The sequence below is a fragment of the Gymnodraco acuticeps genome, unplaced genomic scaffold (assembly GCF_902827175.1).
Source record: "Gymnodraco acuticeps unplaced genomic scaffold, fGymAcu1.1, whole genome shotgun sequence".
NCBI classification, from domain to species: domain Eukaryota; kingdom Metazoa; phylum Chordata; class Actinopteri; order Perciformes; family Bathydraconidae; genus Gymnodraco; species Gymnodraco acuticeps.
The window spans coordinates 2,549,180-2,565,002 of record NW_022992126.1 but is presented as its reverse complement, the minus strand read 5'-3'; the positions used below and the strand labels follow the sequence as shown (position 1 = coordinate 2,565,002).

General features: G+C 40.5%; 1 protein-coding gene across 1 annotated transcript in view; it reads left to right on the top strand.

Annotated features, from left to right (window-relative positions):
• palm3 (paralemmin 3) overlaps positions 1-15,823 on the top strand; it is a 35,887-nt gene that overhangs the window by 2,700 nt on the left and 17,364 nt on the right. The window lies entirely within an intron of this gene.

The following is a 15,823-nucleotide window of genomic DNA, read 5'->3' as shown; positions in this document are numbered from 1 at the left end:
ATAAAGGAGAGGGGAGACAAAGGAGTAGCCGGGAGAGATGAAATCCACCACTTCTTTGCTTGGAAAACTGGATGATAGATGGATTTTCAGGAGGAGGGAAATTCCTCACTGCCACATTGCCTCCAGCATGTATCTCTCTGTCTGTCTGTTCATCCTCTGCTGCAGTCATATCAGATCTTCACATCTCTTTCCCTCTTAGTGTAGCATTGGCATATGAAACAAACTTCACTGTGACTGTTGCTAAATATCCATGTTCCAAATAGGCTATTTACAAGTGTAGAGAACCCTAGCCCGATTAATGTCGCCCCATGAACTACAGAGAGATCACAGACCTTGTTGCCACTGCTCATAATGTCTGTGACTGTGCTTTAGGCTGTTATTATTATGGCTTTACAGAGGATTAGACTTAGACAGGTGAAGCAGAGATGGTTCACCTGGAAACAAGATAGCCCCACAGTATGCAATTTTCTTCTGCTGGTTGAGCAATGGAAGTGATACATAATTGTTAGTTCTCAGGGGAGCTACATTGGCACATAATGCTGAGAAAACCCCAATGTTCATGGTTGATGGTTAAACGTACATTATGTAGTATTCCTTTTGTGAAAGCAGCTAAATGTGGAGTAATCTGTTTTGCTTAATTCAACTATGACTTTGCTCTGGTTTATGTTACTAAGTTATGTTTACATTTTAAAGGACTACTCCATCAATTTAGTGTTTCAAATGTGCCAGAGGTTAGGATATCTTTGCAGATATATTTTTGATCACTAAGATATCACCAGTGTTACTTTAACAGACTTTAGACAGCTTATGTATCTAATGCATACTCAGAAGGATTAGTGAACTGATATTCATGGGTACATTTGGTGAAAGTTGGTTAAAAAAACGTGTGTTAATTTTTTTACAGTATTTAGAAATGGCTCTCCAGTGAGCTCATCTGACCAACAGTGTCAGTGCTAACATACCAGAAATACCAGCCACGCCCTCACATTAGAGTGTGAACTACAGTCGTCCTTTTGTCAGTCTTCTTTCTTTTGTGTTTTTGTGTCTTGTTTAGGCTCGGGAGGCGTTTTTTTAAATGGCGCTCTTTAAATCATTCTGCTTGTGTGTCTGTGTGTGGGATTCCTTTCATTTGCAATAATGTGTTGACTCCAAGCTTCAGACATGCTGGCTGACAGTGAGGGAAGGGGGACGACAGAAAACATTTACTAATCTTTGGTTTACTCTGTCTGTGGTACACATGCCCTTTTTTTGAACTGGCATCAATGTATTAAACAAGCAAACAAGGGTTAGACAGTTAGTTCATATGTTATGTTTGAAACTGATCTGGAGAGATAGTTTCGAGAAAGACCTGAGCATTGTCCAATAGGACATTTAAGCCTCTTTGCTTTCCACATTAGTACTGTAGGTTGTTGAAACGTATTCAAATAGAAATACAGGTCATTAAAAAGCAATACAATTCTAAAGCACCAAAATGATCATACAGTTAAATCAACACTCTAGATCAGAGGTTAAAACATTGTCAACAAAAAATGAACATTACAACCTCTATGGTTTATTACAGGATGGTTTTTATTAGACCTTATTAGTTTTTCTATAGGTTCACATGAAGAACTAACAACAGGGCGCAGACCTCTGCCAAGGATGTTTCCGTAAGTGGAAAATAATGAGTGTATTGGCCCATGCTAAACCCCCCCTTATGTTTCAAACAAACAAGCAAACCAAACCAGAAATATAACCTCCTTAACAGGGGTAGAAATGCTACCTCAAGACGCCAGTAACAAATACACACAGCTGTGGTTACTAGGTTACATTGTCTGGTTAGCCAATGCAGTCAACACTCACCTGAATGATGCTTGTTTACTGAAATGTGGGTATATATTTTAAATGCTGGCAAAACATGAGAGCAAATTAGACTTGGTATTATGCATTAGCTTATGCACCATATTGATAAAACACATCAAATTAATGGATAGCAGTAGGACCACATTTTTATTGTCAATATGTGTGTTTATTTCTTTAGTGAGAGAAAGTACTAGACAGAAGTGCCGATGCAAATAAGCAATGCCAGAAAGCTGTCTAATGTTATACTGCCTTCCAAATCTGTAGCTATTGTTTGTTGTTGTTGTTGTTGTTGTTGTCAGGTCATTCAATTGTAAAAGTGTCATCATTTCCAACTCACAATTAAAGGCAAGAAGCTCCCCTGTCTGGTAGCTCAAAATGCCAGCGACAGATCCACATCCCACACTGAAGTGAACGGATTTGCCAAGCTGATTTGATTTGTTTGATTTTGGTTTGAGCCTTGGTTGAATTGCATGCTCCATAAACAGAACATGCTTTTTCATCATCAGAGAGGTCTTTGAATTTAATTATCTCCTTTCGTGCTTACAGGCATGTTGTTTGTCAGATGTTGGGATGAACAACATATTCTAACTCTTAGTTCACTGCTTAATGCTGCATAGTGTCAATTATCTCAAGATTGACTCTAAATACTGAATCAAACATTAAAGGCAATACTCGGGGAGGAACAGAGATCCATATTAAGATGTTGCCGTGTCAGACTGTTTTGGATCACCATCATGCACTAGTTAAAGGACAGCATGAGAGCTGATATAACCCATTTTTCTGAGCATAATGGAGTCCGACACCTTGACATATAGATTTATTTTTGTATGGTGTTTAAAAAAAGGTCTATCAATCTTCCTTGGTTTGAATTTCATCAAGTGGAGTTACGCACCAAATCCAGTGTTAATTTTGTAGCTGTAAACCATGCATGCAGCATGTGATGGATACTTTTAGCCATCCATATATAAGAATATTAGCCATGCAGTCAGTTCATTCTGTATCGGTGATCACCAAATTGCCTTCTGTCCTTGGTTGACAACTCACATTATTTACCTGCCCAGGTCAAGCAAGTATCTTAAGTGTCCTAGTGTTTATGCACTGAGGAACACAATATGTAAAAGAGAAGGCATTCTTCTGTCCAAGCATGTTGACCCTGGTTCAGCCATGGTGATGGTGAGAAGAGCTGTTGACAGAGTTGGGTCCTGGGAACTAGTCAAGAACTTAACACTGCTACAAATCTGTCTTTGGGACCAGACATGGATGGACAATTAATATTGGTTAAAGATTGTCAGCTGTTAGCGGAAGTTAATATTAACATACCTCAGGGACAAATATTAATGCTGACAGACAGACATTTTTGTTAATGTTTATTTGAGTGTACAAGCTTTCTTTTCACCCATTACAAAAATACACTGAACAGGCTTTGCTGTGTACTTTGTACATCCTTTCTGAATGGCTGGCATTATTTGAACACTGTCTTTAAAAACGTTTCTTAATGTGGCAAGTGCTGTTTGTTAATGTCAGATTGAAAAAGTCATCCCATTGAGGTTTAAATCAACAGGAAGTCTCAAAGTTACAGAAAGATCTGTTACAAAACAACAAAGACACAAGCTTTAAGAAATTCAATTCAAGAGAAACTAGGAGACCAAGATCTGGATGAGGGTAGATGTAAGCAAGAGAGAAATGAAAGACGGCCAAGAGCAGAGGAAGAATAATGAGCTACATTGTTAATCCTTAATGAAAATTCCTCAGGTCTGTTGAAATGGATTATAACTCTAAATGCTACAGAGATACCAGTTAGCGGAGTTTCAGCAAAATATTAAACGGAGAGGAAATCACTCATGAGCTTTTCAATTAAATCTTAGAGCTAAGTTGAGAAGAAACTTTGTTTGATTGATGAAAAATAAAACAACCAAGATATTTAACATTCATATGTATCTATAAACAAAGGTCTAATATAGATATCTGACATTGAGCTAATCGGAGAGGTTGAAGCGAAATCAAATCGATGCCCACTTGAGATTAAGTAAGGTCCTGTTTACACTATGCTCCTGTGAATGAGATTTTGATCATGCCTCTGAAATCAATACTCATCAATCTGAGCTAAAATAAACATGTCCTACAAGAGGAGGAGAGAGTACGACCAGTTTAGCCACGGCCCGTCAACAGGGGGGGGGGGCATCAAGGAGGAGGAGGCGCCTACAACTTCAACCAGCACTACCAAAGCTGCTCACCATCTCTGAGAGTAGTGTTGTATGCAACACAAGTCATTTTCATGAAAATGCATCCTTCATGGTTTTCACAAGAACACTACTCTCAGAGATGGTGAGCAGCTGGGGGTTGAAAGATAAGTGTTTTGTTCCTATAATTTCGTTAATGTTAGGCTGGAATTCAGTTTGTTTGCCCACAGTGATGAGGAGGTAGAAGGAAAGTTAAACATTACGTTGCCCGACTGAACATTTACAAGGTGACCGGGCACCCTTGCATTGGAGATTGACACAAACTGTATGTTTAGAGATAGCAAGTGTTATCAGCTGGTAGTGAGTGGCCTACTGATTTATTTGTAATGTTGTACTGTGTTGCTCTGATGTGGTTTCATTTTGATTGTGTCTGCACTTTATTTGAGAGATAATATGTGTGTAATTTTGACAGAGCTACGAGGCCCCCGAGGCACACAGGCCTTCAGGCTTTTGACTCGATGACAAAAGCCAAAATGAACCGAGACTGGATTACACCGGTCCTGCATTCCTCTCCAAACCTGTTTCACACACACACACAAAAGCGCACACACACACACACACGTGCATGGACACACACACACAGCTACACTAATCCTGCACACACAGGCAAATCCCTGAAGCAAGCCAATACATGTTTTACACACACACACTCTAAAAGTGCAAAGAAAAATATTACCTAATGTGTGATCATAGGAAAAAGGAAAATGTATCACTACAAAAACCTAAAGTAATTCAATCAAAAACGGCCACAATGGGGAGTTACCCTTTGGTTTATGTGCTGCTACAGCTCTGTTGTGTGCTAACTAACAAACCTCCTGAGCCAATGTGCATTGTTCGTCCAACAATTCATTTTTTATTGGCTGGACTTCAAGTCGGATCCAATTCACGCCCTTTGGTTTATTGTATTCCATGGCACTGTGGGAACACCACCCATTTAAACCTGCTTCCCATTAGTAGATGAACCTAACAGCGTGGTGAGTGATTCAATCTCAGAGCACCACGAGTGAATAACCTGCAGCCAGCAATTTCAATGAAGACTCGCACTGACAGTGCTTCACTGAGCAGAGGAGGAGGCAGAGCACGTTTGGGTTTAAAAAGTTGCTTTGCCTTTTTATTTCAGTGACATTTGAAGCACATTTGAACTTTCAATTACCTTTTTGTTTTCATCTCTGTCAAATGTTGTGGAATACATTCGGTGACAGCAGTTACTTTCACTTTCTTTTCATTTGTGGATTATTTTTAAGTCAAATTAATACATTAATGAAGTAATAAAATGCAAGACAAAAGTGAAAACTCCAATGTTCTCAGTACCCATGGTGACATCTTTATGTTGTTTGAAGACAACGGTCCAAATCTTAAAGGCATCCAGTTATTTATCCAGTTATTTTTGGAGTAATGGCACTGACAAGGTTACTGTCAAACCACAAGTCTTGTGAAACCTCTGTGCAAGTGTCTGCATGTGAGAAACTGTCAAAATGCAAACTGGCATATATTGAAAGCAGCGTCTTGATGTGTTTCTTGGAGCTGGGTTTCGGTGGGTGCTGCTGGATGAATGCTCATGTTGTGTCACAGCCTCGAGTGTCTTGTCAGGACTTGTCAGAGCAGGTGTGACAAATCTCTGATCACCCTCTCACACTGCCTTCTCTTGTTTATGCTCTCATTCGGTTCTCTTTTGGATTTTCCATTTGTATGATGTCATGTAATGTCTCTGTTTCTTATCCTTCACTTTCATTCTCTTACATTTTCTCGCTGCTCTTCATGGCTTGTCAGCTGAGAGACATGTGAAGCAGGTCATGGGGACTCATCTTGTCAGTCCAGGATCTTGCTCTTAGTTTTGTTTGAACTGAGAGTTTATGAAATATGCAGTGTTGATCTTTTACTTCCTTTTCTATTCATCTTTTTCTCTCTCCCTCCTATTTCATGACATTTGACACCTTCACACCAAGACTTAACTTATCTTAAACTGTCTGTGTTTCCCTTAAATTACAGGTACATGTAACATTATATATACAGCAGTGATTCATGACCATGGCACTGTTTACCAAACTCAAATATATGGTTAAAAGGCTATTATGACTTCAGTTAGCCCTGAGCGGCTCCGAACTTTGCCCTCAGCCACTCTGTCTACGTTTCCAGTGAAGCCTGAGCTAGACTGTAATCTTTTCTAATATATGTCTTTAAAATCTGTACAACATATATATTACCCTCTCATTAGGCTCTTAATTTGGATATGTATACAACACACTTGCTCATAAGCATAAGACAAAGTCAAACCCAAATGCAACAAAGCATAACTCCACATTATATTTTATGTTTTTGATCTGAACACATAATCACATGGATTTTATTTGGCATATGTTGTTAATGCGATTTTTTTCTCCCAACCCAACACGTTCTTTGTGAAAACCAAATAGATGATACAATTACCCTTTCAATATGGGACGTGCAGAGATACTTTTATGTGTGATCCTGCAGCCTGAATTATTAGAACATTTGAATATTGTTTTGAATTCTCTTTATATGCACAAGGAAGTCCTGCTTGATATTCTGAGGAAATCAACTTTATATAGATTTACTGTTTTGTTGTTTTAACCCAACATGTTTAAACAAATCATAAGCACAATCCTAGCTATGCAATTTCAGTCTTATAATCACTTTTCAGCTTTACTTTTAAAATATGAGTACATACGAGCATCCATACATAAGTTGAGCAAGTTCAGGAATATGTTGTAATTTAAATTATAGTCATTTTTTGAAACAGAGCCCTTCTGTGAAATGCATTGGTTACACTTCGGCCAATGCACAATGTGGCTTCTTCACAGTTGAATTAAAAAGCTAATCCTGCATGTTAATAATACTGTGTGTGTGTGTGTGTGTGTGTGTGTGTGTGTGTGTGTGTGTGTGTGTGTGTGTGTGGTGTGTGTGTGTGTGTGTGTGTGTGTGTGTGTGTGTGTGTGTGTGTGTGTGTGTGTGTGTGTGTGTGTGTGTGTGTGTGTGTGTGTGTGTGTGTGTGTGTAGTGTGTGTGTGTGTGTGTGTGTGTGTGTGTGTGTGTGTGTGTTGTGTGTGTGTGTGTGTGTGTGTGTGTGTGTGTGTGTGTGTGTGTGTGTGTGTGTGTGTGTGTGTGTGTGTGTGTGTGTGTGTGTGTGTGTGTGTGTGTGTGTGTGTGTGTGTGTGTGTGTGTGTGTGTGGTGTGTGTGTGTGTTAAAAAAATCCACTTATCCCCCTTGATTCCTTTATATGGCTATAGAGAGCAAAGGAATTTGTTCTTTTGAGATGCTATTGGTTCATCACTCTCCTCTCAACACGATTTAATCAGATTGTCATCGCACTAAACTTGCTTCAGTCTAAACGCTGAACACTGCGACCTGTTGGAACATTTCCTTTGCTATTCCCATCGCAGCAACGCCTTTGAGGCGCATGTGTCCCGTTGTGATAATTTGTGCCACGTTATTGTACAAAACTGCACAGTTACCAACCAAAGAAATATGGGATTTTCGGTTAATGATGTGTATTGTTACTTTACATTACTTGAACTTCTGTGTAAATTCAGAGGCTGTACTGAAGTTCAAGTGTCATGCCTGTGATCAATTACACTGAACAAAAATATAAATGCAACACTTTTGTTTTTGCTCCCATTTTTCATGAGATGAACTCAAAGATCTAAAACATTTTCCATATAAACAAAATAACAATTTATCTCAAATATTGTTCACAAATCTGAAAAAATCTGTGATAGTGAGCACTTCTCCTTTGCCGAGATAATCCATCCCACCTCACAGGTGTGGCATATCAAGATGCTGATTAGACAGCATGATTATTGCACAGGTGTGCCTTAGGCTGGCCACAATAAAAGGCCACTCTGAAACGTGCAGTTTTGCTTTACTCGGGGGGTCCGAAAACCAGTCAGTATCTGGTGTGACCACCATTTGCCTCACGCAGTGCAACACATCTCCTTCGCATAGAGTTGATCAGGTTGTTGATTGTGGCCTGTGGAATGTTGGTCCACTCCTCTTCAATGGCTGTGCGAAGTTGCTGGATATTGGCAGGAACTGGAACACGCTGTCGTATACGCCGATCCAGAGCATCCCAAACATGCTCAATGGGTGACATGTGCGGTGAGTATGCTGGCCATGCAAGAACTGGGATGTTTTCAGCCTCCAGGAATTGTGTACAGATCCTTGCAACATGGGGCCGTGCATTATCATGTTGCAACATGAGGTGATGGTCGTGGATGAATGGCACAACAATGGGCCTCAGGATCTCGTCACGGTATCTCTGTGCATTCACAATGCCATCAATAAAATGCACCTGTGTTCGTCGTCCATAACATACGCCTGCCCATACCATAACCCCACCACCACCATGGGCCACTCGATTCACAACATTGACATAACCCACACAACGCCACACACGCTGTCTGCCATCTGCCCTGAACAGTGAAAACCGGGATTAATCCGTGAAGAGAACACCTCTCCAACGTGCCAGACGCCATCGAATGTGAGCATTTGCCCACTCAAGTCGGATACGACGACGAACCGGAGTCAGGTCGAGACCCCGATGAGGACGACGAGCATGCAGATGAGCTTCCCTGAGACGGTTTCTGACAGTTTGTGCAGAAATTCAGGACATTCTTGCTGTCAGCATGCCAATTGCACGCTCCCTCAAAACTTGCGACATCTAGCGACAAAACTTAGAGTGGCCTTTTATTGTGGCCAGCCTAAGGCACACCTGTGCAATAATCATGCTGTCTAATCAGCATCTTGATATGCCACACCTGTGAGGTGGGATGGATTATCTCGGCAAGGAGAAGTGCTCACTATCACAGATCTTTTTCAGATTTGTGAACAATATTTGAGAGAAATGGTTATTTTGTGTATATAGAAAATGTTTTAGATCTTTGAGTTCATCTCATGAAAAATGGGAGCAAAAACAAAAGTGTTGCATTTATATTTTTGTTCAGTGTACTTGGAGTAAATCTGTGATGTATGTTGTGTACTTTGATAATCGCCAACACGCTTCACAGTCGACTACATAGTTAGCTATGTGATGTGATGACTCACATATCACACATTAACCTTCCATCACACACACACACACACACACACACACACACACACACACACACACACACACACACACACACACACACACACACACACACACACACACACACACACACACACACACACACACACACACACACACACACTGGAATGCAGTGTTTTAATTCCCCTGACCCGGACTGTCAATCAGAAACTTGGCTATGTGCTGTTGCAGCAGCACCATCCAAGCTGCACAAATTCTCCCTCCACACCCAAACACACACTCACAAACGCACACCTTCCCACTCTGTCAAATGTATTTCTATCTAGATAAGCAGGACATCCATCTCCAATAATGCAATTTCTGCTGCAGTCTGTAAAGCAACTGAAAATCAATAGCTGATGAAAAAGCACTTTAAAACAATCCTCTCGGTCCATCCCCTCAAGCTAGAGAGCTACTGCCTCTTGGAATTCTCCGTCTCTGATTGGAGATATATCTAGGTATTTATTTTACAGTTAGTTGGCTGTCTGTTTAAGGCCGGCTCTTCCTGAGCAATAGCTGGTGACGACAGGAGAGGATGTCCTGGTTCCGAGCTCAGGGTCGTTGCGATTGCATGTTCGCTCTCTAATCGTCTGGAGGACAGCGATGTTTGTGCTCTTCCTGTTGTACTCTCTGTCTGTCTCTGTCTCACAGGCCTGGAACTGTCCTTTAGCCACTTTCTCTGCTACTATCGTGTCCACTTCTGCTCTTTCCAGTCCTGTAGTTTACATCTTATACTCTTGTAATCCCAGAGAGTAAAAATATTTGAAAAGAGGGTAATGTTGAAAAGCAGCGTGATAATATGACATGTAGAAGCAGCGCTCTAATTGAGCTTCGAGCAGATGAACTTCACTTCAAAGCAAAGTAAATCCAGCGTGGCATCACTAATACTGGTATTAGAAATTAATAAAACTATTAATGTTCATTCTCAAATGCGCTTACAGCACTGTATGTGATTGAGAGCATACAGACTAAAACTCCAACCCTATGTCTTTCTGCCTCCCACTCTTTCTCTCTCTGTCTTCACTATAATCATCCCCCACCTCCATCCCATCATCTCTCCAAGAAATGGAGCAGAAACTTCAAAGTGCAGAGAAGCAGGGTGGCCAGCGGTCTAACAGTAGCGTAATTGCATCACCACACAAAAACAAAATGTCACTAGGTGGCCTTTTAATGACTCCCCCACACCCTGCCCCCTATAGACCTGAAGCTATTTAAGCAACTTAGTGTACGCTGTTCAGTAATCATCAGTATTTACAAAATCAGCCAATTCAGAAGACTGTTGCTTTCTACATACCTTCCTGAGATGACCTGCATCATGAATGATAGTAAAGTAAATATCCAGGACTATAACAAACGCTCAACTTGCATACACCTTCTTTGGCTAAGAAATATATAACATTTCACAATTTTCTGACATTTTATTGACAAAAAATACTTATTTGAGTCTCTTGTTCGACTGTTCACAGCTTTCACCCTGTAACATATCTACATTTCATCTGGTTTGGCTCCTGTATGCCACCACTGATGATGCCTCTCTTACAGTCTTAGTGTTATGTTACTAAAATGATGACGAGTTTTCTTGACACACACTATTTGAGTTTATTTCAACACCAAAGAAAGTTAGAAAAATATCTCATTTGTTTGAGAAAACAATAACAACTCAGCAGCCTCTTCCCTTGTAGGAGTAGTATTGTTAAAGATGTCATTCTTATACACACTAATGGCGCATTTCCACTGCAGGGGCCTCGCACGGCTTAGTACGGTATAGTTAGGTCTTGGTAGGCCAGGCTCACTTTATGCTGCGTTTCCATTACAGTTTAGGAACTGGGGTAGTAACTATAGTAACGCAGTGTAGGCGGAGCCGTGACGTTATCTTCAATGCGAAACACAAAACCAACATCAGCCGTTAGCTGTTAGCCCTCAGAGTTCACAGCTCCTCATATCTGTTCAGAAAGTAGACACAAGTTAAACAAGTACAAACCACAGACTGTCTGTGTCATGGCGAATGCAGTCGCTGGTTTATTTTTGTCTGTACAAACTGTGAAGTCCACTGAGACAAATGTAACATTTGTGATATTGGGCTATATAAATAAACATTGATTGATTGATTCTCTCAATAGTTTAGCATACTCAGCCCGGTTGTTGGCCCGGAACAAACCTCGATTTTGGAGGGACAGAAAAACTGTGAAAAGGTACCCGCTAGCCGGAACTACGCCTAGTAGTAACGCAACCAAAATACGGGCCGGGCACGACACGCCTAAACCGCGCTCCGCTCTGTAGTGGAAATGCGCCATTAGTCCACTGCCTATGAGAGTAATACAAGGGCAGTGAGCTGTGGTACTAAATGATTATAATAGTTTTTCATACCAGACACCCCACTGCTATTCCATCTGTTCCCACATAGCTAATGTCACCACACTGGCTCTCGGCATATAGACTTCATGGCACCTCACTAGGCAAATATACTTTGTTATATAAACATGCACACATATGCTGAAGGCAAATATACATTCTTCTGCAGTAGGGCAGGAGGAATGTTTCATGCTGATATTTTGCAGGAAGACTTTATGACTGAGATGCAGCTAGACCTTCCTACATGCACACTCTTAGCTCTCGTTATTCAGAATAGGGCTGCGATACAGCTCTAAATGTTTACAGTTCATTCATTCTTTATTAATCAATGGAGCTTTAACAGTTATCGGTTGATGACCAAAGTGGAGTGTCAACTTCTATATTGATATTCATATTTTAATGCAAAAATGTCAAATATTTCCTTCTTAAAGGGAAACTCCACCAGTAATATCCATCAAAGTTTACAAAAAATCTGATACATTTCCTCAAGTGAGTCATTGTCCTTTGGTGTTGAAACCCAAAGGATGGAAATGAAGAGAATTCTTGGGGTGTGGAGTTATAAAATGAGCTTAGCAGACTGTAACCCGGTCCACTTCTCTAGTTGAGAATAGAGCATCGATGCTACATTAGCCAGTATTAGCTACTAACATAACCGAATCATTGAGCACACTATCGACAGTTTTGCATTGTGGATAATGTAGGTGGCTTATTTTTGACATGCAAGAAGATTGGATTGAATTGAAACACACGATACTCATGGGTTGGTTGTAATGATTACTGGGACTCTGGATAAAACAGAGACCTCGTTAATGTCATTAGTAACACACTATTTCTACTACAGTATGGCGAGTAGAAAATGTCAACAGTGAAACAGATTATCTTGTCTTTGCAACACTGTACACAATGTACTTTTCTGTTTCCAATAGACTACCATTCCTTGTGCCTGTTCTCAGTTTTTTGTCTTTGGCCAAAACACCTTCAGTCCATTGTGTGACTCAGTGTGAGTGGGATAAGGGGAGGGAGCATCAGAGACTTGGAGAGACCCTTAAAGTGTGGGAGGTCATACCATGGTGGTCAAACAGCCTACAACTTGCTCAAATGGCAAGTGCCTGTGTAGGAAACAAATAATTTCCTTCAAAATCAAAAAACCTGTCAGTTTTAATCAAACTGAGGCTCATTTATTCATCAGGTTTGGCCTGTAAAAGGTGTTACAGGTGTCAATAATTGAACAGCCGAGCTGTGTTCGTGGCCATGTGCCATATTAGTGTTACTGCTGCTGTTTGGTTCTGAGACGTATTAGATATAATATACACAAGCAGAGACGAGGGTGTAGGGAACAAGTCCCACACATCTCTGGGTTGCTGTACTTTCTGAATACCACAAGAGGGTTGTGGGAGTTGTGTGAAAATTCACAGTTAAGGTGCAAAGATTCATGGTCAAAGTAAAGATTTCACATTAATAACACTTCTGATTGGTTTTATAGTGTAGACACAATCAAGAAGAGGCAGGATGTATATCTAATCCTGAATGGTCGTAAATATCTCTGACGGTATTATCTCTCCATATTGTTATTTTACAATTGTTGTTAATGTACATTACATGTATTTCGTCCTGGAAATGGACCCCCTCTCTTTTGTTTTCCCTGTTCTTTCCAATATAAGTCTGAGGGGATCACAGGATCATTTTACTTTCTTTTCTGATTCTGGCTTTCTTTTCAAATACTGAATACTTTCACCTGTTTGGAAAATAAAATACTGAGGTACAAAACTGAGCTCGGATGTTCGTTCCCTTTTTGGTTTGCCTGATCACTCTTATTCCTCTACTCCTCACCTTCTACATTCGCTGCCTTTTCTCTCTGACTTCTCTTTTTATCTCCTGCAAAAGAGTATTACAATTATTTTATTATATGATATCAATTTCCTTGCATTTTAATTATAGAAATATGTCTTAAACAGTAAATAAACAGAGCAAAATGTGTGTTATGAGAATATATATTATAATAATACTACATTATTACGCTATAATTATGCTAGGTGTTTTTGTGACATTGCTGAATTGAGCTTAGGTTCCACTGTAATTACCATAAACAATGCAGGATAAGTCTCTGAAGTAATGACATCGTATGAAACGGATAAGGTCAGTCTGTATTTGTGATAAACAGCACATGGACATAATGCTACTCCTATCCTGGGGCCCTGGCCTCTCATATCCATTACCTTTGCCCTTGCTTTGTTTTTCTCTTAATCTCCATCTTGTCCAGTATCTCACAAAGCTGAAACATTGAACATTTGGTTTAAGCAGAGACAGATTGACAATGAGTTTGCTTGACAATAATTAGTTTACTGTGGAAAACATAAGAATTCATAACAAAATATAACACATTTTTGAACATTGTCTTGTTTCTGTCTGTCCCAAACAAGTTTTGTTCTGAGGTTTGGGTCACAGGTCGTCCCATGTCGTGGACATTAGGGGATCTGAACTCAAACCACATTTCCCGTCACCTCATTTCCCCCATTTCCCTCATGTGTCTTCACTTTGTCTCCCACTTTTCTTCCGACCCTCTTGACTTTCTTTGCTTCTTTGACTTTGTCAGCCTTCCCTTCTCTACCCTCCTCTATCATGTCTAATTATCGGAGTCAGTGTGTGTCTACGGGGAGCTCCTCAATACCTCCTCATCAAAGCCTCTGTTTGTGTCTGCTTGTTTATCTCTGTCTGCTATTCTAGGCGCTCTCCTGGAGCCCTGATGAGACTCCTCTCTGTGGAGGATTATACTGTAAGCTGTCACTGCACCTCCAGTCATTCAAAACACTTTTTTTGGTCTCTTTTTACCTCTGATGTCCTTGAAGGGTATCTCGTGTCCCTCAATCTTTCTAAATGTATTACATATGAATACTCTCGTTTGTCTCTCTGCTGATTCTTCCTCTCTCACCACTTTGATTTTGAGAGAACTCCAGTGTATTTAAAAGTATGCTAGAGGTTGTTTTACCATCAAAAAGAATCCCCATCCCTTTTCTTCTTTCATCCTTCTGTTTTCCCCCTCCGTACACAGTGCACCTACATTCTTATATTGTTTTATGTGGGCCCTTTTTCTCCTTTGACCCCGCCACCCATCCCACACCTTGAGGACGCTGCAGGAACTTTTTGGTGTTTGTTAGGAAAAGTTTCTCAGTATGTTAACTACACCCCTTTAGGGCTTGAAAGATCTACCGTATTGGAAGAGCAACAATAGCATCAGCTCTACTGAGTTGCCTTCTGGGAGAAATAAGTTATGTGAATGTGCTCTTTTTCCAAGAACTGGAAGTGTCAATGTGAAGTTGTAGGTAAGGTAAGGTCACCATTGAAGTTGTATATTCCTATTAGTGTCCATAGACAGTAGCTTGTCTGAGGGTTTGCATGTTATGCATCTGGAAAATGTGTTGTTTGTGTATTGCAAAAAACGCATTTTACGCTTTAGAGCTCCGTTATGGTGATTAGTGACAACGGCTGTGACAGTGTGTTATTTGCTACAGAAATGGGTCGCTGTATTGCTCAGATCTCCCCCAATATGAGATCTCAGTTGCTGTGATGGCTGATTGTGTTTTTTGTGTAGGACAGATTTTTTTCAACACACAGGATTGCCAGTGACTGAAAGGTTGTTGCTGCCATTGAGTATACAGTGCCAAGTACTTGTGTTTCCCCTTAAATGATTCTCATCATTTTGTCTGAAACCCACCTAGTGCAGAATTCCATGTGGGCCAAAAATAAGTGTTGCTCTCCCGAGGGGTTGACTAAAAGCAGAGTTGTGGCGTGTGACTGCAGGATTCACTAACGACTGAGTTGCTGAGAGCTGGTTGATATGTATGACTTCAGTCTATTCTCTCTCATGTGCCTCTGAGTTTAAAGAAGCTCAAATATGTTCCTATTTAGTTTCAGCTGCAGGAGAAAACAAATATTGCTTATGCTCATTTTCTTCCGGATGCCGGAGGCTGTGTCATGACAGTAACATAAGGTTTAATAAGGGTAGGGGGAGATGTTTTCGGAAGAGTGGGAAGATTGTGGGTCATTATTCACAAAGGCACATACTACTATGATACTTGACTAATAACATGCTTCACGAATAGCAAAGTCCTGTCTCTGTTGTTGTTGTAGTGCTGCTCCCCTTCCTCTGATGTAGCACTGGTGGGAATTCTGTATTTGAATCCCTTTTTCGGATGGATATCTCAACAGAAGTAAATGCTGAATAGGGGTTTAGGATCATTGCAAGGGATACTTTGAAGAAATGGCCTGGGTTCATTCCCTTGGTTGTAAACACAGTCATTCTTGG